Source organism: Bacillus rossius, chromosome 8, assembly GCF_032445375.1.
Source record: "Bacillus rossius redtenbacheri isolate Brsri chromosome 8, Brsri_v3, whole genome shotgun sequence".
Classification (NCBI taxonomy): domain Eukaryota; kingdom Metazoa; phylum Arthropoda; class Insecta; order Phasmatodea; family Bacillidae; genus Bacillus; species Bacillus rossius.
Window position 1 is genome coordinate 48606953 of NC_086336.1, and position 22054 is coordinate 48629006.

Sequence of the window (22054 nt, forward strand, 5' to 3'; positions counted from 1 at the left end):
GTCACAGCACAGAGGAAAACAATGGGCTGACAACGACACGCGACCGTAGCAACAGAAACTGTATATATAAACAAAAACCCTGGACAACAGAGAGACAGACAGGGACCCATCGATGATGCTGAACACATAATGTGGACAGCACCACAGATAATACAACGACGCACGTGTGAATCCAGCGATGAAACTAAACAGGTATTCTGACGGCACAAACGAACACACTAGAGACTTCCTAAGAAAGGAAAAACAGTTCCAACGTTCCGGGAACTAACACCTGTTCCTGCCATCAGGCACAAACACTATGTCCGTGTGAAGAAAGAAAAATCCCCAATCAGTGTTTTTTTTTTTTTTAATTATTTTAATTCATAGAATTTGGTATATCTAGCGTACAGCATTGCGATTTCAAGTTAAAAAAAAATTGTTACATCAACGAACAGTATCAGAAGATTTTTTTAAATCTCTTCCCGCGTGGTTGGCGCAGGATGAAGTGCATTTTGACACCAGATCCTTGATATGTGAACCAATGGAACGGCATGCACACACGGGGAAAAGGGATCGTCCATTAATCACGTGAGGCTCGAAAAGGGGGGGGGGGGGGGGGGTTCGGAAAAATCACGAAATATCACAAGGGGGAGGAGGGGTGTAGAGAGATATCACGTGTATTTATTTTTTCACGCGATTTCTACTAAACCGAAAAGCGACGCGTGACCTTGACTCGCCGTAGCCAGGCAACAATATCCCCGCCCGGCTCGGCTTGCCAGTCGCCAGTAAGACTGTGATTTTGGCGCCCAATATACATGATGTGCTTAATTTTCCAGAATTAAATTAGATTATATTTATATTTAAAGATAATATTCTGAAATTTTTAAAAATATTTTGTACCGAAGAAATACACGTGATTTGTTGGGGGGGGGGGGGGGGGTCTAAAACCTCACCACAAATTACTAGGGAGGAGGGGGGGTTAAAAATTTGCTAAAAAAAACATCACGTGATTAATGGACGACCCCAAAGTGGATCAAAAAACAACTTAATGATATTAACACCGTGTAGATGAATATAAAGCACTTGCGGTGGAAGTAGCAAGACTACCGGGTGTTTCACGTGGCGTGACGAGAACTCTGAGATTTCGCGCACTGGGTGTACAGCCGATCGCGGACGCTCACCAACTGGGAGTGCACTTCGTCGCACGTTTACGTTTACGTTTACGTTTACGTTTACGTTTACGTCGCGGGCTAGGGCGATGTCCGGATATCTCAGGTGAACAACCAGAGCCGGTATTCCAAGACATTCGGGTAAGGTATTGAATAAGCTCTGCCTTGTTTTGGACACAACTGTAACCCAACTCGAAGACCGTGTTCCATAACGTGTCCAAACACAATCACTGTCAGGTAACGGGAAAAAAACAAACCATTTTAATGAACGGTGTCCCGCACGAGGCTAGAAACTGATTTCAATGCATTCCAGCGGACGTTTGGGAACCCACCGATACATTTGCTACGCCGAATATCCTACAGAAAGCAGCGCTTCAGTGCGAATTAAATTCTGTAATTTTAATTTTCTGTAGTACTTTTAAAGTTGCGACTATTCATTGCTAAGTGTACAAAGTGTATTCCAGAATAGTTTCGCTATCATGAAGTTTCATTTGGCACACAAACACGCTTGGTACGTCCACCGACGATCATAAAAATGACTATAAACGAGTTAACGGCGCCAGATGCGATTCAACACATCTGGACGAAATCAAAGAAAATATTCAGCTCTGCGCATGCTCGTAATTTTGCCAACAAAAAGTCAACAGATGGGACACCAACATCGGTTGCCTAAAAGTAAGGGACTGGCCGTGTCCTATCGTTAGAGACAGGAAAAATTCGCGGGTTCAATGACCTCCAGGATAGACTCCAATATCATCTAAACACTCGGGCAAATGCTAACTGTTCATTGGCTGCTGACTTGTGAATCGTCTCGTCTGGGTGGCCTGTGATTCGACACTTCTATGAGTGAGGGTCTCTAATTGGCCCTCAGTCCTCCAGTTTAACAGTGAAACAATGACAGAAGCAGCAATAAGGTATAATTATTTGAATTTTAGCATAACACGAAATGAACCCGCGAATTTTTCAGGTGTCTACCTATCGTGCACTTGGATTATGGTTAGGGTACACGTGTAGCATATTCAACACCTAAACCCTTATTTTTGTTGTCTTGGAATACCGACCTAGGAGATTTGTTCAAGGGCATGTAGGCCTACCTGCAGGGTGTGTCCGAAGCTCACTCCTCACCCATCTCAAGACGAGATACGACGTTTCGGGAGCGCCGCGTCAAACGTATAGCTCCGACGGAACCCCAAATTTCCGTTCGTCTCTTTGAGCAGACACTCGCCCTACCTGGGTGACCGCACGTTCAAACTGATATGCCCCGCTGAGACACTCTTCCGTAACGAAACACCGCTCAACTTAACGTGTTTCGCAATGAAACAAGACAATAGAATTAAAAAACAACAAGGTTATCTATACGACGATAACTTGACATTTGACATTAAGAGAATACAATGGCAATATAATACGAGCCAAGAACTTGAGATGTTTAAAATAAAGATCAACCGTAAAAAATAACCGTCAGGTGGCGTCATTTGCGGGGAGGGGGTGGGATGGGGGTGGGGTGGGGGGTGTAATAGAACCTATTTTCTTGCCACTTGATGTCCAGTAGGGATGGGAAATATAGTTCTTTGGAAAGAACTAGTTCGTTCGGAACTAGTCACTTCAAAGACTAGTTCTTTAGGAACCGTTCTATTGAACTACATCGGTCGCGGACGGTATCGTGGTTTACAATGTTTAAACAAAATATTCCATACATGACACCAACACAATCGTTACGGACTTTTTGTTTTATGGGCATTTCTTTTTCTATAAATAAAAGAGGCACACAGTAATCCGATGCTTGTAAACAATATCTCCCATTACAAATGAACGACAATCATATTGTTTTTCTTTCACACAGTTCTTACATTTTTGAATGTGTATCAATTTATTTTCTGCAAGTAAAGTGCTTATTTTCACATGTGTACAAAACAAAATAATGGTATAGTGTTTTCTCATCTGTGACAACCTAAGCTGATTTTTTTCGTATTAGGTAAGTTTTATTATGTTTCTTTAAATTTTAGTGTAGTTTTGTAATGTGTGGTCTATGTGTTATTAAAGTTTAATTTCAGATTGTATAGGCTATCTGAAATTTAACGTAGGTAATTACACTTATTTACGTGACACGTTTTTTAATGCCAATATGTAATGTAAATGTCTAAAGAATATTAGATAAAAATTTAGAGTTCACGATCGTCAAACGATACATCATTGCGCAAGAAAGAACGAAACGAAAATAATGACCGATAGCCTAACTTACTGTGTGAACTATCTATGTCTTTGAACTAGCTAGTTCAGTAGGTTTGTTTGACTCGAGGTCTCTTTTTGACCTGTCAACTCTCGGGGCGCCCTTTTCCGGAAGCAGTATGGCGGATGGTCGTTTTACTCGCGGGGGCAAGTTGCTCTCAGGTCACTCAGGTCATGCTCTCGATGCTCCTCCTCTCGAGGAAGAGTTGCGAGGGCAAGTCGTCTGCTGGTTGTTTTGGCGCGACTTTGACGATGGAGTCAATATGTTATCAAGCTACAGTTGGTGATGACGGTAATATTTTAATTAGATGACGACATTGAAGCGGAAAAACATTTCAATATAACTTATTCGGCGTCCTTTATTTAAAAATCACAAGATTTGCAATCGTTTCCTAGTACAGGTTAGCTTATGCATACCACAAGCGGTTTAAAGTCAAAAAGCAATATTTATATATTTTTACCTTCATCAAGCTCTCATAATTTGTAGTCCAATATAATGGTAAATCAATAACAACTTCATCTTCATATGAATCTTAATTTCCAAACAAATTTCTCACGATGTCTGCTATATTTTCCGCCATCATTGTTTAACAACAAATAGCGTTTTCTTCGTGTATTAAAAGTTACCGACTCTTTTTGCCCTCAGGTCAACTTGTTCCCAACTCTTTCAACTCCCGAGGAGCACGAGAGACCTCGAGTCAAACAAACCTACTCCCTTTCTCTTCGGTCTTCGTAGTTCAGATCAGTACTTGGAACTGAAGAAGCGATGGGGAAATATAAAAAAGGGGGGGGAGATGAGACCAAATAAAGAACAAACGTAAGAGAGGGAAGAAAGGAAGAAAGAAAGACGTGGCATATTGGCTGACTTGATTGTTTTTGTGTGAGGGGGGGGGGGAATCTTTCGCGCATGCGCAGTAAGGACCAAACAGAGAAGGAGACGAGAAACACGCAAAGAACGAAAGAACGATTGTTTTTGGTAACAGCGAACGAGCGAACTAGTCACCTAGGGATCTTTCGCGCATGCGCAGTAAGGACCAAACAGAGTAGGAGAAGAGAAACACGCAAAGAACGAAAGAACGAAAGAACGATTGTTTTTGGTAACAGCGAACTAGTCACCTAGTTCGCTCGTCAGAACAGTTCAAAATGAACTGGTAGTTCGCGAACTACCCATCCCTAATGTCCAGTTCTTTCATTCTGTTGGTGGGAATAATACTTATTTTCAGTATTTCTGGAGCCGGAAGGGGGGGGGATATATAACGGTGCCCTTACTAACGACATTGATGCTAACGATAACCTATGGTTAGAGACCTGCAAAATTCGCGGTTTCGATGGCCTTCAGGATAGACTGCACATACCCCTGTTCACTCGGGCAAATAACGCAAGATCATTGGCTGCCGACTTGTAAGTCGTCTCAGCTGGTTTGTCTGTGATTCGATCCTTCTTTGGTTGAGGGTTTATAACTGGTTGAGATTCGTCCAGATGAACAGTAAGCCAATAGCAAAATTATCTAAGAGGTATATGTGTTTGAATTCTAGCCTATCACCGAATGAATCCGCGAATTTTGCAGGTCTCTACCTATGGGTGGCAATGCTCGAACGTGGTGACTGAGGTTTCAACTTCAGCACCCAACCACGTTCCAAACCTTATAGCGCTATAGCGACTGAGATCAGCAGCTTCGTTGCAAAATAATCCGACTACATAGTCGAGTTTGCACGCTGGGCGACCCGCTCTGGAAAATGAACCCAAGCTTGGAACGAGCATGGCCAATGCATCAATTTCGCCATAATGAACTCCCTCGTGCATATTTCTACCGAGTCTTACCTGATCAGTGCCGCCAAGCCAGCTTACCTGCAACAGAAAAAGAAATCCTGTGAACTCCATGTTTAACTACTAAACACAAAATTGAAACAACATAGAAACAACATAGTACATATTCGGGGGCGTACATTAATTACGTGAGGCGATTTTAGTGATATTTCGACGACCACCCCCCCCCCCCTACCTAATCCCACGAGAGATTTTTCAAAATTCGTATTTTTTTCTGTATATACTTAAATAGGAACTACCAAAATTCGTAAAAAAATATTTACTCTAATTCAGTCCTCGAGGACTCATGGGTGGTCTCAAGAGTGACTTTGTGGCGTTCGCATAACCGCGATAAATATCATTGTGTAGGATTTAGCCATATTTTAGTGGAGAAACACGTTTTACTTAATTTAACCCGGTTTTCTCGAAATTTTACACAGTTTCTTGTGCAAAAATTCTACGTCATTATAATTTATTTTTAAACTGAAAGCCAATGAATTCACAAGGAAAAAAAAAATAAACTTCAGGCATTGCACTAATTTATATAGTTTTTTTTTTTACGAAAACAGTTTAAAATCAAATGATGGGATATTGCAATGACCCAAAACTTCGTTAAACGAGAATGTGGGCTTTCAGTTCTCATCTATCTCCCCCCCCCCCCCCCCCCACAAAACTTAAGTATTTCCCGTCTCAGTAATCGCGCGCCAAGCCGCTGACATGCATATGATTCCACTCCATTGCTTTCCGCTGAGCATTGTAAGTTCAAAATAAAAAGGAAGGGGGGGGGGGGGGGGGGGAAGAGACACGCCACATGTCAAAAGAAACGCGAGGTAATTATCAAAGTAAAGTAGAACATCCAACGAAAACCGCGAAACCATCGAGCCTCCGACCGTCGCAAGACACCTCGACTGTGACGATGCTGCGCTCGGAGCCACGCACTCGAGCGGAGACTCATTGCGGTCAACAGTCCCCGACAATTCCAACACCATTATCAAATAAAGAGAGCGCCAGTTATAAAAAAAAATTGGCTGTCTGTAAAGTCGGTTTACGGACGATAGTTTACCTCATAACAAAACATTCATGAAAATATTGCATACTTTTATGAATAAAATTGGATAATTTTTATTTTAATAATAAAATAATAAATACCTATTTGAAATTATACTAGTAATCAGATTTTTAAAATGCAAGAATAATTAACCTTTATTGCAGAAATTGTTGTTGTAATAAGCAATGAAAACCACATTAACTTTTCACTTCACTTTATAAACAGTCGAGTGGAAGAGAGATAGACGCGGCGCAAGCGTACAATGAGCGTGACGGGACACAGCGTAACGGAACAATGTGCGTAACGGGACATTTTTTCGTGCGTGCAGCCGGCGTTCATCGATTTATTAGACGTCACGTCAAAAAAAAAAAAAAAAAATTAGCGTGTCTTTCAGAGCTCGCCAGAGACGTGATAACTAGGGGCAGGCATTTTTCGCGAAAAGATCTGAACGCTTAATAGACTGCAACAAGGTATACCCCAAACCCGTGGTTTATTCCTTGTGATTGGCGACCGTATGCGAGAGAAGTCGTTGCCTTATTTGACCGAGCCATTCAGGACGCGTTTGCTTTCGCAATGAATTGCTGTGATTGGTGTTGTTACTGTCTGGGAGAAACTCACCCAATCACGAAACACAGACGATGCTACAGTGTTTTAACTTTCAGCTTGTCTCGAAATCTTTTCGCGAAATCTGCATGCCCCTAGTGATAACTTACATCTAACCTCGGCAACGAGTGTTCTCGTGGTCAAAATACGCTTAAAATACGAAAAACTCAGGGACACGAAATTTAACGCAGAATTCTTAAAAAAAAAAATTGCAGAGCGTGATAAGTATACGTTTCTTACCGTGAATCACACGCAGTTTCCGCACGCGCCGATAGAATTCACTGTCGGATCAGCTAATGGCGACTATCAAATTATTCAATTTTGCGGACCGAAAATTTAAAACTATATAATGAAACGACTCCGATAAAATGCCTTTTTGACCTGATTTTAGACCAGGGATTAATATAAAAATACTGTCCGCCTTGTTTGAATTCATTGAACAGTTAATACTATAACGTTTCTCCTTCCCCCCCTTTTTTTTACCGGTTCCCGCCCATTCGCCACAGATGGCAACACATTGACGAGAGTTTAATTTAATTATTTACATATGTGGCGGATGGCAGTGGTCTCGTTACACACTTCCGTTCGTCGAACTTCCGTCGCACTCGCGCAGCTACTCCCGCCAAAATGCCGGGCGCAGGGAGCCGATAATGTGGCGCGTGAGTACAGAGGGCTGGCCAGGATGTCCACAGTTAGTACTTTCGTACTAGATCTAGTACTTTTACAAGTGGTATAGTACATTTACGTTCAGATCTAGTACATTTTTCTTTAATATAATCATATTATAGTAACTCCAATATGTTTTATTATTAAGCGTAATTATTTTTTAAAAAAACTATGGAATGTATGTGTGTGTGTGTGTGTGTGGTGATATTTAAGTTTGAGCATTGCAATGTCATAATAACTTTCTAAATTGTTAAAAACCATAACAAATTATAATTTAGTACTTTTTTTTCAAATCTAGTACTTTTTTCTCGCTTAAGTTGGTACGAAATATTTTTTTTTTCCTCGTGGACACCCTGGGGCGGGCAGAGCATGGATGTGCCCGCGCTCCGACTCGGACAAACGGCCTGGTCACGCCTCGTCGTCGCGCCAGGCCTCGATAAGGCACACGACTGAAGAGGCGACAAGTTCAAGTTCATTGGCACGCCGGAGAAAAAAATACAATTTAACATCTGGCGCCACGACGTTGACATCATTGAACCTCAACCAATCGTTACTTCGTGGACATTTTTGAAAACATTCATACAAAACGAAAAAAAAAAAAAATATCAAACGTTTAGTGTTACAGGCTACTACACCGAAGTCTGTATCTTCCAGTAAAGCATGACACAACCCCCCTTCAAAGAGAATGCCAACAGCAAGTTTGAAGCTAAAATTAATTTTCTTCTAAAAAAATTGGTTTTTAATTTCGATTAAGATATTAATAAATTCATAACACAATACAGTTCATGATAGGTTTTATAATTTAAAAAAAAAAAAGTGTTTACTAAATGGTTTAGAAACTTACAGGCAAATTTATAGTTCAATCCAAGCACGAACCAAGAAAGTGTAAAAGTAATATATACAGTATTGAAGTAACTGTTCGTTTGTACTTATTGTCGTGAATATTCCTAACTTTTTAGTATTTAATCCATTAATTAATAAAAAATAAGGTTTTCCTACTCCCCGGTCTGAAATTTTCAAAGTCCCGATTTGCTGTCTGCAGGCGAAGACACGGAGTCCGAGGGCCAGGATTTCGCCGGGGTGTGGAGCCCTCGATCGCCGAGACCTTTTTCTTGTGCCTGAGTGTAATATTCAAAATATTTTATTTTCCCCTCGGGACACCACTACCCCCTATATAACCCAAAATGGGTGTATCGATGGGTAGACAGAAAGCCCGAGCGCTATATAAACATTTATTGAAATAGTATGAACTGTTATAATTTAATTACAAATTTATTTAAAATTTTGAATTCATCCAAAGAAATAATTGACGCAACATAATTTAAGAAACCACAATTCTCGACAGTAATGTCTAATTCTCCCGTGTACGCAAAATTTCATTTCGGGCGGGATAGAACCATTTGCCTTACTGTTCGCTTTAAAATTATTTACATTTGTCGGTGAAGATTATAGATTTTTAGGATTTTCAAGGGGATTTATCCCCCCGCCACCTTAACACCCCCACACTGCCGTTCGCAACTGTCTGCAGACTTCAGTCCACTGAAATAAAAAAAATTTTTAACTGGTTCCGTTTTCTTTTAGATCGAGCTTAACACAATTTTCGCAGTCTCTGCAATTTACTACCCATTACTGACGTCATCGCACTGATCCAATGCAAAGCAATTTCGGCAAGAAAAATTGTGCATATATATTCGAAAGTAAAAAAATAATAATAATTGGAATACGTTATAGTGGAAAAAAACTTTCAGCAATGAATTGGGACTTTAAAACGTTTATGAAATATGTAACACGAAATATTAAAGTTCCGAAATCTGAAATGTTTCATAAAAATTATATATTCACGGTTTGAAATATAATGTTTAACGAATCCTCGTATTCAATATGAATTTTAGTGTTGGGAAGAACACTAATAATAAACCTCCCACTATGCGAAGTCTGCGACCCACAAAGTACCGGCATTGGCGGGTTTTATGAGAGAAGTTGCGCCGTTTTACGCCTTCCAAAAACAAATAATCTCCTGGAGCCGGCAACCCGTCCTTTACTGTCGCGGTCTAAGTGTTATTCACTGCTCACCGACAGTTGCTGCTCTTAACTTTCCAGGGCGTTAACCACGCGAAAATACGGCGCGTGGCAAGTTTATTCGCTCCACCCCCCCCCCCCCCCCCCTCAAACGCGAGCACAACTCGTAAACACGGCGCCGACTACTGACGAAGTGGTTACGTGTCGCCAATAAAACATCGGCTCACTTCGCCTTTCGGGCAGGCCCACCAACCTAGGAGCGGTTTAAAACAGATTAATATAGCGTACGAACACTATTTTTTTTTTTGCTGTAAATGCAACAAAAATATTAATGTAAAATTACAGGTATTAGTAAATCTGTACATTTACATGAAACCAACTGTATCACTGCAAAATAATGTTCGCAGTAATGCTATGTTCGGATTCTTACTTTGAGTTGTTCCAATAAGTCCAATTGTTAAAGTTATTTGTAACCTCTTCCTTGAATAGCTTTCTAATATTAGCTGCGCACATAATAAGCACGGTACTACATAATATAGCCAAATTGATGAATATTAGATTATCTTTTCCATGGTTTAAAAAAAATGCTTCGTTGAAACAATTATGCGCCAATTTACGTAAGAAATACTCAGTACGTATTATCTCGAAAAAACGTATTTCATATATGCAGAAATAACAACAGCAATGTGTTGTACAAAGTCACGATATCTTTCTTGGCTATTGGTTTACAAAGGTATCTTCTGTAAAAGTACAGAAAATGGTTTTCTGTGCAAGACTTGATAACACTTAAAGTATAATAAAAATTCTTCTTCTTCTTCTAGAAATGTATGTTTTATCTTAATTACATGTAAATTCAAAACTCCAGGTAGTTCTTTATAAATGGTTTTATGAACTTGACGAGAGTTTACTTAATGATTTACATCACAGTCCTAGAATGAAAATATAACCTTTGTACAGTTGTGTGATACAGTTAGATTAAAACGTTTATATGTGGCCTATTCAGTAAAACATTTTTATATATGATTCGTAAATCAACTAAAATTTAGTTATCAAAACGCCAAGAAGAATGGGATTTTTAAGTATTTTGGGAAAACTGAAAATTCGCGTTATTTTTTGGTACTAGGCTAACTTCAAACAATTTTTACACGGACAAGTCGATGAGTATTGTTGACTGGCTATTGAATACGGTTGGATTACGATCATTGTGTGAATTTCTTATTTTTATTATTGTGTTCCGTGGCGTGTCAAACTACCCATGATTCATAGGGCCAAGTATTTTTAACGAAAATATTTCGAGACTAGTTGTTAGAGACCTGCAAAATTCGCGGATTCATTTCGTGATATGCTACAATTCAAATAATTATACCTTAGCGCTGCTTCTACCACTGATTCACTGTTAATCTGGAGGAATGAGGGCCAATTAGAGATAGGACTCATAGGAGTGTCGAATCACAGGCCACCCAGTCGAGACGACTGACAAGTCAGCAGCCAATGAACAGGTGGCATTTGCCCGAGTGTGTAGAGTGTAGTAGAGTCTATCCTGGAGGTCACTGAATCCGCGAATTTTGCAGGTCTCTACAAGTTGTGAGTCAAAAGACTGTGGGCAACGTCAGTGTTTCGTGACTGGTCGGGTCTTCTTTCAGTCGCATGCGTGCACACGAACCACAGCCGCTCTGTGAGCCGCAACTGTTCATTGGCTGCTGACTTGTGAGTCGTCTCGACTGGGTGGCCTGTGATTCGACACTTCTATGAGTGAGGGTCTCTAATTGGCCCTCAGTCCTCCAGATTAACAGTGAACCAATGACAGAAGCAGCACTAAGGTATAATTATTTTAATTTTAGCATAACACGAAATGAACCCGCGAATTTTTCAGGTCTCTAAATATGAGTGTGAATTCGAACGATAAACTTCGGCTGCAGTTTTTATCTCGACAAAATAAGTTGAAAATATCCATACGACTTAGGTGTTTAGCGCTATCCAAGGCGGGTATATGCTTTCGAAGTTGTAGCTGAACAACATTTCTGTAAGTAAATAATAGAGAAAGTATTTAAGATGGATCACCAAGCGTCTGGATAATGTTTAATTGAATGAAGTTATACAACACCACGAATTTTGCTAGATCAATTCATTGAAATAACTGGGGGCAACAACTTTATTTTCTACATTATTTCGGTGACCTGTTACTACCCTCAATTAATTCAATGAAATAATTTTGCATCAGCCACCAAAATAATTTTGCATCAGCCACCAAATTCACGTTTGTTGTATAACTTTGTTCAATAAACATAATCAAAACGATCATTGTCCATTTTAAATATTTTCTCTATTATTTATAATAAAATTGTTCTTCATCTCACATAGTTCGTAGCTTAATGCGAAATCAAAATTAAGGATATTTAAGGACCCATTACCACTATCAAAAGGTCGAAAACTATTTATTTTTAATATCACAAAATACCTCAAGAAAATAATGTTAAATGGATAGTTATTGCACAAAAAAATAATTTTGTGGGTTATTCCAATACGTAAGCCCATACTACACATAATTGTCTCTGGAGCTCATATCTGACCCAAACATAGAGCGTATCTTAAATCTATAGCCCTAACATAATAATTTGATCACTAATTACATTTACTTTATAGCTTAAACGTGAGATGCTAATCATTTTTTTAGATAAAATCTTATCTCGTGGCCCGAAATTGCATGTTTTCTTTTTCTGCTGCCGGCAGGAAACCAAATTAACATTAAAATACCCACGTTTGATCATTATTTGCACGCTATCGGTATTTATTAGGGAGTTTGTGTTAAGGAATATTAGTGGAAATTTAAGGACTCTTGGGGGGTGGGGGGGGGGGGGCCTTATTCAATTGAAGACAAGTTAAGGATTTTTTTTTTTTTAAATGATATAAAAGAGGGAGTATGAACCCTGTCTGTAGCTCCGAAGACGTGGGAAGCAGTTCAGACCACGGGTCGTACAGAGGTTTTTTTTTCGACTTGTCTCGCAACGAACACGCAGCAGGCTGCCCCAGCTGGCAACGAACCAAGGGTCGATCGACCCCGAGCAGGCAGACACGCCCTCGGGGTTCGGCGGGGTTCGGCGGGGTTCGGCGGGGGGCGGCGGGGGGCGGCGGGGGGCGGGCGGGGGGCGGGCCGGAACTGGTCAGACCGGCGGCGGGAAGGCCGGGCGTATCGCGGGTTCGACGCCCGGGCCCGCGGATTCCGGCGGAGTCTCTGCGGCCGTCAGCCAACAACGCTCGCGTGTCCAGACACGAAACTGCTTGAAAAGGGGGTTGGAGGAGGAGGGGGGGGGGGGAAGGAGAAAGAGAGAGAGAGAGAGAGAGAGAGAGAAAGAGAGAGAGAGAGATGTGGGAATTCGAAGGACGCCCTCTTAAAATTCTGATTTTTTTTTATTATTGGTCATAAACATTTGTAATTTATTACAGACACTTCGACCTCATTAGTGCATTACGAAGCATAATTTAAAGGAGTGCCTGATATGACACCGAAACGGCCATGGGGAAAAAAAATTTCCCGCGTAAAATCATACGTTGGTTCAGAGTTTAATTCACCTTCTTTTTTTTAATATAACAACAGTAAAAAAAAAAATATTGTCAGTACTTTATACAACCTTAGAAAATCTGTTCATTCGAGTTATTATCTGCTTTAACTCGGCATTTTTGTTTTCATCTCACCAATCATGCCGAATATTTTTGCTAATTAATGAAGTTTATGGACAAAATAAAAATTTAAAAATGGGACTGTAGAATGTAAAGTTGTATGCATTACCCCGAAACACAGGAAATAAATCTCTAGTTAGTGACAGTGACGCAATAAGTCGGACAAATATTTTAATTACGAATATTTGTCTACCCTTTATACAAGCAGCAAATACCGTATACATAATTAGTAATGCTCGCATAGTTAAGCATACGCGGGAATTCCATTCTCAGTACGAAAATGTAATAATCCAACAAAGGGCGTATCCAGAGGGGAATCGAGGAGGTTGGAATATATGCTCCTCCCCGACCGCTCATTTCCCGTAGTGGGGAAATAATAATCAAAAATATATTTTTAAAAAAATTAACAGTTTTGTTGATAGCATTTTAACCCTTTAAAATAAACAATTGGCCTTTTTTAATTTTTTTTTTTTAAATAAATTGTGATCTTCCTTTTAAAAATAGTTTATTATTGTACGGCACCATGGACACTCCTCTCACATGAAAAAGGTTGCATTACCAAAAAAAAAAAGCCCTGCCGATTTCTCCCTCCCTCTCTCTCTCTCTCTTTCTCTATCTCTCCCCCCCCCCCCCCCGGGTGTTTTAAGCTGTAAGCTGCATGCACTCTTGCAGCTAACCTGGGCGACAGTCTTCACGCGAAAGCACACCTCGCTTCGCATACTCAGGAAAAAGTGCGCCACTTCGCCTCTCCAAGGGCGCGCGGAGAAGACGTCCGCAAACTTGCTTATAGGCTCCTGCGAATCCTGCATTCTTTTTTTAATTCGAATCGAATTTCACGTTAAATAACTAATCATTCACAAAGATCGAACATTTTTCGATTTACCAAATCCAATTTTTTTTCAATAAATCATCTTGAATTCATTGATGTTCAAATCATTTTTTTTTTTTTTAGATTGATTCCCGTTTACAGTATCTATTGGTAACGAACCAAAAAAAATTGTTTTGAAATGTTGAAACGAATATCGGTTTATTCACGGAATGTATCGAATATTTTTCGAATATTCGCAGACCCCCTACATGTTACATTCTCTTTCCAGATATTTAATAATAATAATAATATATATTTAATCAAAATAAATAATCATGCAGGGGTTGTGATCGCATTCGTGTAGAGAAGAATTGCACATGTTTACAATAGAGCGTGTATGTATACATATGTGTGTGTGTGTGTGTATATGAAGAGAGCGACAGAGAGCGACAATATTATTGCCAGATGTGGGTGTGCTTCCAGCGCGCATGCGCAGAATCTCCCCGGTCGACAGTGACGAGTGAGGGCATGCTCCTGCCTAGGGTTGACTAATTTATGAACACCGAGTCCATAAAACAATAAAACCTGCTCTCCGGAGAGTCTTGGAGGTACCACCAGCAGCAAGCACCCTTGTCATTTACTCGCTGCAATGTTAGAAGTTACATTACATTCACGGACTTTCACGCGAAAAATTTGCTTCAAGTTAAAACCGAGATTTCGTCGGAATTTCACGAGATTTCGTCGTAATTTCAGACAACCGGATATCCCTATAAGCTACTAAGTATTGTGTGTTTCGTAGTAAACAACGTTAAGTACACGCGTGGAAGAAATAATAAATCTCAGTTTACGAAGATTGCTGGATTATTTTTTAACCAGGGTTCTTGTTAGTTGAAGGTGAAATTTTTTTTGTAAGAGAGCACGCTCTGTTAAAACGTTGTTTAATACACTCGAAAAAAACAAACAAGACCTCGTACTTAAAATACAGATTAACAAGCAAAAAATGCGTTTTATACGTTTTAGGTAGGTGCAGGAATTTTTCGCGAATAAATCTGAATGCCTGTTAGACTACAACAAGGTATACCCGCACCAGCGGTTTCTTCCTTGTGATTGGCGGCCGTCGGCGAGGGGAGTCGTTGCCTCGTTTGGCCGAGCCACTCAGGACGCGTTTGCTTCCGCACTGAATAGCTGTGATTGGTGGTTTACAATCGACATGTACCTGAAAGAAACCCACCCAATCATGACACACAAACGATAGTACATTGTTTTAACTTTCAGCTAGTCTCAGAATCTTTTCGCGAAATGTGCATGCCCCTAGTTATAGGAGGTTACGTGTCCATAAATTTAGAAATGACATCCATTTAATAGCTTTAATTTTTTTATCGTATTAGTGAACGTCCGTAAGTTCTTTAAAGGTAATACCAAGGGAAAAATTAATTTAGAGTAAAATTACATTTAAATAAAGTTGTAATAAGCTGCACTATAAGGGAAAAAATACAGATAAACATTTCTGTTAAAAAAAGTATCATGACGCGTCTATGATTAAGATCTCTTCTTTTTTAAAAAAAAAATGGAAATGTAACCCGTTAGAAAACGGGGAAAACACTACTGAAATGAACACCGACAGTTACAATGAACTTCGAGCTAACAATGAACGTAGACAACGCAGGTTTAACGCGACCTGTGGCGATTAAGGACAGCACCTGGAATCAAAAATATATAATAAAAAATTATCAGAACGGGATTGGCTCGATTAGTGCCGGATTACAAATATGTGCCAAACGACAGAATGCAGGATCAGACACCTGTCATTAATTGGATCTCCGTCGAAAACCACTTCGGAAGCCCGGACGTCTGTTTTGAACAAGGAATAATAAAGTGTGTGCTTTCTGAGGACTCGACAAGTTTTTGAAGGTTCAGAATGATTCTTGCAAGCCAAAGTCTGTGGAGTGAATAAATGAAATCGAGTATATGCTGCGTACACGAACGCCGCCAAAGCACCTCGTGGTACAGGTTAGCCGGCGTCGACAATTTTTTTTTAATAGTGATAAATTTTTTTTCAAACGATGCTGACATGAAAGTCACCTTTGCCTGATGAATTCTCCCACCCCCTTTTTTTTTTCTTTTCAGTTTTGACTGCTGCGCGTCACGTTGCGAAAACTATAGTGCTTGTTGTTCGTCTGATGAACCCTCCCTCAGACACAATATCTATTATTTGTATACGCGGAGTGCATAGCCCCCCTTGCCCCTTGTTTTCGCATCTGCATGAACGTCCCTTGAATCGGTAAGCGGCGGGACCCGAATTTACGACCGCCTTGCGGCGTGGATGAGCTCGTAGCACTTTCACGCGGCTGGACGTAAATAATAATAAAAAAAACTTTTACGGTCCCTCATATTTTTTTACAGCAGACTGCGAATTGCGTTTAAAGTACTTCGCGTCCACCTGCCCCCTCCCCACCCCCACCACCCGGCGAGTAGTTCGTGCTGTCTGGTGACGCCTGCTTCGTGTTTCTGCTGGGGACTACAACAGAAAGTAAACTGCATAAGGGATTGCTCCCCCTTTTGTTTTGTTGACCCAGCCCTCTTAGGCATAAGCCCTACCGTCCAGGGGCCCCCACGGTCGTGGATACGGAATACGTCGTATGCGCGAAACAGGAGAGGTGTCAGAGATCAAGCTATGACCAGAGGCTGAGGCTACCCATCCCAGCATAGACACCGCCTTCACCCCCCCCCCCCCTCCCGCCTTTAACAGCTGACCAGACTAGTGGCTGCGCCCTGAGCTCTTAGACGTTATCAGCGTTGCGAGCGAAGGAGAAACTACCGGGGAGGGACAGCGAAATATCGCGTCATTGTGAACACGCGGCTTTTAACCGCGCGGCGAAAGGAACAATTATTCGGGGAAAAAATATAATAATTTTACTTGAACGTACGCATTTTTTAACAGGCAAATTTAGAAAACAAAACCTTAAAAGATTTTAAACGATTGTTATTGTATTTACAAAGCAGCAGGTTAACATCAACGGAACACGAAATCTGGCTCTCGTTTCAATAACTTCGCGAATAGAAAACGTTCTAATAGGTAGTGTCTCATCACGTACGAATTTATATTCGCACTAATGTCGCCAATCCGTCGAACGTGAATGGTTTGAATAATAGTTAGTTAGCGACTCGTCAATCGCACTATTGCGATTCCAGAATCAAGTCGTGCTCCGCAGATTAAGAATCTGTTATACATTATGTACAGTTGCTCGATTTATGGTATGTTTTAGATTTTTTTTTCCTTATGGAATACCGTTTACTCCTTAGCACACACTTTGAAAAAAATTTTTTTTGGTATTTTACTCAAAATGTATGTGGCAGCAGACTCCACGGGTGTTAGTGTATTTTTAATCCTACGCGTGCTGCTGTATTTTTAATCTTGTGCTCAAAGAAAAATTCTATAAAAACTGCAAAGGTTATATTCTAATTATTTGGTAAATATGCTAGAGCTGTTGGGGTTTGTTTACTTCTTGGTATTTAAACTTACATTTACAACTGGCGACATATATTTACACAAACAATGAGCATGTACACTAACTACAGCAATATGTGTGTATGTATTTATATACACACACACACACATACACACACACGAAGCGTGTCCGGAAAAGTGCCCTATGGTCATTAAAAATAAATAAACTCATGATAAAAAAGGTTTTAATGAAAGTTTTAGTTTACTACACATCTACATAACATTTTCACATAGTCACCATTCAGTTACAAGCATTTTTCGCAACACTCTACCTGTTCCTATTGGTCCGGTCATACTCAATTTCTATCCATGTTTTCTTCAACATGTCTTGCGTTACCATCAATACCACACACGTTGTCTTGCCTTAAAAACATAAATGTCCATGTAAACGTTGGCTAAAATGGCGCAATCCTAAAACAAATGTCAAATTACCTTGCTGAGTATAAGAACTCACAAAACCTAAACTATTTGTATGCAAAAACATGAGGGTTCTCTGGCATAAGATTTTTTCTAGTTAACCCTTTCAGTATACTCGCCCACTTTAGTGAACAATTTATATATCTATGATACATGGAGTTTATCAAACCTTGAATGTGTGGGTTAAGGTATACCTACATTCTAGTGGACATCATATAATATTTTTTATTTCACTTTTATTAATTACTATACAATAATTATACATTAATATAATTATGATGTAATATTTCCACACAAAAATTGTTTAGTTACAATCAATTAATTAAAATTATGTATACCTTAGGAATTGACCAAGAGCGACTCAAAGGGTTAACAACACAAATAGGATACAAGAACTTCGCAGACAAACAATATATATATATATATATATATATATATATATGTGTGTGTGTGTGTGTGTGTGTGTGTGTGTGTGTTTTCTAACAAGAGTTATACCTTCCAAAAATGGTAAACAAATGCATAATTGGTAAGCGAAACCAAATATGTATAGTCATGACTAGACAAAACGAGGAAACAATAATTAAACCACCAAAACAGAATCGACAGCGACCGGGCCGTGCAAAGCATCCAGGCGATCTGGGAAGATTTCAAAGAACCAATCTCCACTACACGCGCGAACTAAGAGCTCAAAAACACGCGACAAAGAGTCGTGGCCCCTCACTACCTCAGCCGGCAGGGCAACTGCCGCAGGTTCAAGTCAGTTCCAAGTAAGTTTAAAATCGAAGTTAATAATGTTTGCCCACGCATGAACAATTCAAGGAAGCATTAGGAGATCTCTAGCTACAAAACTAATTGAAAAATAAATTTAAAAAAAAAAAAAAAAAAAACATATTCCGCAGTTCCGCGAAGTGACAGCTCCTGCGATTGGTCGGAACTGCGCGGTAAGCCGACTAGTTTTACGACGCGCACCTGGGAAAGCCAATCACTGCTCCAAGGTCGGCGGCGCCTTGCTTCCACGTAAAGTCCCGGCCCACGTGTTCTCGGCAAGGTTGGTTTCACATCACATCTGCGCTGCTGGCGAGCGAACCAACACGGCGTTTCTCCTTGAGGGGAGATTGGACCTCGTCGTCTCGCTATCCCAAAGAATTTTGCAACGCTTGCAATAAAGCTATGCTAAAAATGTATTATTATTATATGATGTACATACATTATTTGTTTTTATGTGTATATGATTGTACTTAAATTTGTATTCATAATGTTTAATATTCTTGACGAGTCCTATACTACATGTACAATATAATTGTGTATTTTTGTAGTCGACTTGGACAATAAAACTACTATACTACTATACTATACTATACTACTATACTTCCGTGCCATTTATATATATATTTTTTAATTTGTCATGGCACAGGACTTAGCTTTAACTACTCCAACACTTTAAGTGAGTTATCATGATAGTTGTAGACGCCCGCGTTGAATAATAAGTTCTTTCCTCGCGGCACTTACAGACTGGAGCATGTTAATAAATATATTTTTTTGTATATTTGTACAAGCTTGTGCATTGTAAAATGAACCTGTCAACAGAATGCTGTGATTTGTTTTAAAAAAAAATCTCAGTGAACTAAATTACGTGAACGAATAGCAGTTCATAAAATAGTTCCTATTAACTTATTCGTTTTTAATTTGCTAATAACGCGTTAAAATACAATTTAAAAAAAAACAAATTTTAAATATTTATTGTGGTTAAGAATGAATTTCTACCAGAACTTCAGAAATAAATACTTTTTTTGTAAATGGTCTCGACTCTTGTTGGAACCTATTAGCCAAATAGTCTTAAATTTAGTCCTGCTATTAGGGACAACTCAAGCATTAAAAAAAAAAATTCTCGAAACTCAAGCGGGGCCAGGGATTTTTATCCCCCCCCCCCCCTAACCCAGACAGCCAGCCCCACACACACACACAACCCTTCTTTGGACGCCCCGCTTATGGAGTGTCGTCATCGCCGGAAATAACTTTACGTCCTCCAAGACGCGGGACAACCCCCGAGCGATGCTGGGCGTCGAATGATGGGACCAGGACATTAACCACGAAACAGTTAAAAACAGTCGCGATGAGTCGTTTGGAAAGAGGGCCACTCGGAATCCAACCGGAGGGAAAACGAGATTGCCACAAAAAAAAATTAAAAAAAAAAATTCCGCGTATTTACGCGGGGCATTAAACCGTCCAAAGTGGTTTATTATTACGGGCGTGATTTCACTCAGAAAGTCAGGACGATCGACACATTTAGGTTCTCTGCGCTCGTTTATAACACCATACGGAGGAACACTTTCTGGTTTACGTGCGGCGCTAAATTACTCCCGTCAGGTGCATGGGCGTTCTACAGACTAAATGCGTGGCGTTTCTCCGAATTTGGACGATTTGTCGCCACCGAATAAACTTTCCCGGGGGTTTTAACGCCCTGGTTTACGAGTCGCCTCGTGTTCACGGACGTCCGCGATCAACGCCCCAAAGCAGTCTCTCTAGAGTTACTTCGACAACCCGCGGTTCTCGGTGAAGAAAGAGATTATATCCCTTAGGGACCGGAAAAATTCGCGGGTTCGATGACCTGCAGGATTAACTCCATAGTTCTACGTAACACCCGGTCAAATGTCACCCACTCATTGGCTGCTGTCTTGTGAGACGTCCCAACGTAGCAGCCTGTGATTCTTATAAAGCTTTGGTCGGGTGTTTCTCATTGGCCCAGAGTCATCCAGGTGAGTGGTGAGCCAATAGCAGAGGCAGCACTGAGGTATAACTATTTGTATTTTAGCCTATCGCGAAATGAATTCGCGAATTTTTCCCGGTCCCTATACATCCCCATTTCAAACCGTCTTGCCTTTCGAGGTCAAGCAGCGTCCGGGTGGCGGGTTGTGCCGACGTTTTCGCTCTGCGCTGCATCAAATAATAAAAATAACAATAACAATCCGCGTAATTACGCGGCGCATTAAACCGTCGAAGTGGTTTATTATCATAGGCGTGATTTCACTTTAAAAAGTCAGACGATCGACACACTAAAGGATCTCTGCGCTCGTTTATAACATCACACGTCGTAACACTTTCTGGTTTACGTACAGCACCACGGTTGGGGAATCAACACACTGATAACTTGTTTTGTAAATGGAATCGAAAGATTAATGTAAAATAACAGGTATTTGTACATCCGTGCTTTTACGTGAAAACAACTAGTAATACCGGGTTCGGATTCTTACTCAAGCATTTATACTGTTTGTTGTCCCTGTACCTCCAATAGCATAAGTTCTTTTTAAACCGTTCCTTGAATATTTTCGATTATTAACTGCGCACTTAATAAAACAAAATAAAGTCAATTTGCCGTATATACGATTTTTCCCCCAGGGTTTAAAGTAATTATGCTTGAATTAAACATCAATTAAAAAATAAAATTAATGGCCAATTATAGTAATAAATACTCTGTATTACCTCGAGAAACTTATTTAATATATGCAACAACAACAAAAAAACATATCTATGCGTTGTACAAAGTTACAATATCTTTCTCGTGGTATCAAAAACTATATCTTGGCAACTGGTTTTCCAAAAAGGAAATACTTTGTAAAAGAACATAAAATTATTTTCTGTGCAATTTTATGTATCAACCCAGAATATGCCTGCAGCGAAGCAGAGTTGAAATGGGGATAAATCCACCTCGTCGACGCGATTCAACTTTGAAAACATATATACGCAGTATATAGGGCCTAAAATCACAAGATATTATATATAGCAAACCTGCGATCTACTTTATGCTCTAGCCCACTTCAACATCATCAACCCTGCGGAACTCGACAACCTCCCTTGCATTTGTTGTTGTTCTGTCACAAATATTTCCAACAGGTATTCACTTAATGACAAGAGACGCGGCGGTCGAGTGGTTGGAATCCTCGTCTTCCCTTCCCCCTCCCCACCCCCTCCCGGAGAAAGGTCGAACCCGGATTTTCGTCAAGAGGGGAAACGTGGCGGACGTTTCCGTAGCCCGCGGGGGTTTTCTCGGGGCACTCCCATTTTCCGCACCAATTCATTCCGTCGCTGCTCCTCACCCCATCTCACCTCGCCTCACGCACTCTTCC

The 22054-nt window shown here is 40.2% G+C and overlaps 1 protein-coding gene across 4 annotated transcripts in view; it reads right to left on the reverse strand.

Moving 5' to 3' along the window:
* LOC134534884 (SH3 and multiple ankyrin repeat domains protein 1) overlaps positions 1 to 22054 on the reverse strand; it is a 476867-nt gene that overhangs the window by 295744 nt on the left and 159069 nt on the right. For all 4 annotated transcript variants that reach the window (XM_063373548.1, XM_063373550.1, XM_063373547.1 and 1 more), the window contains exon 3: positions 5199 to 5225. The gene's annotated coding sequence lies outside the window, so the exon portion shown is untranslated. The remainder of the gene's footprint in view (positions 1 to 5198; positions 5226 to 22054) is intronic.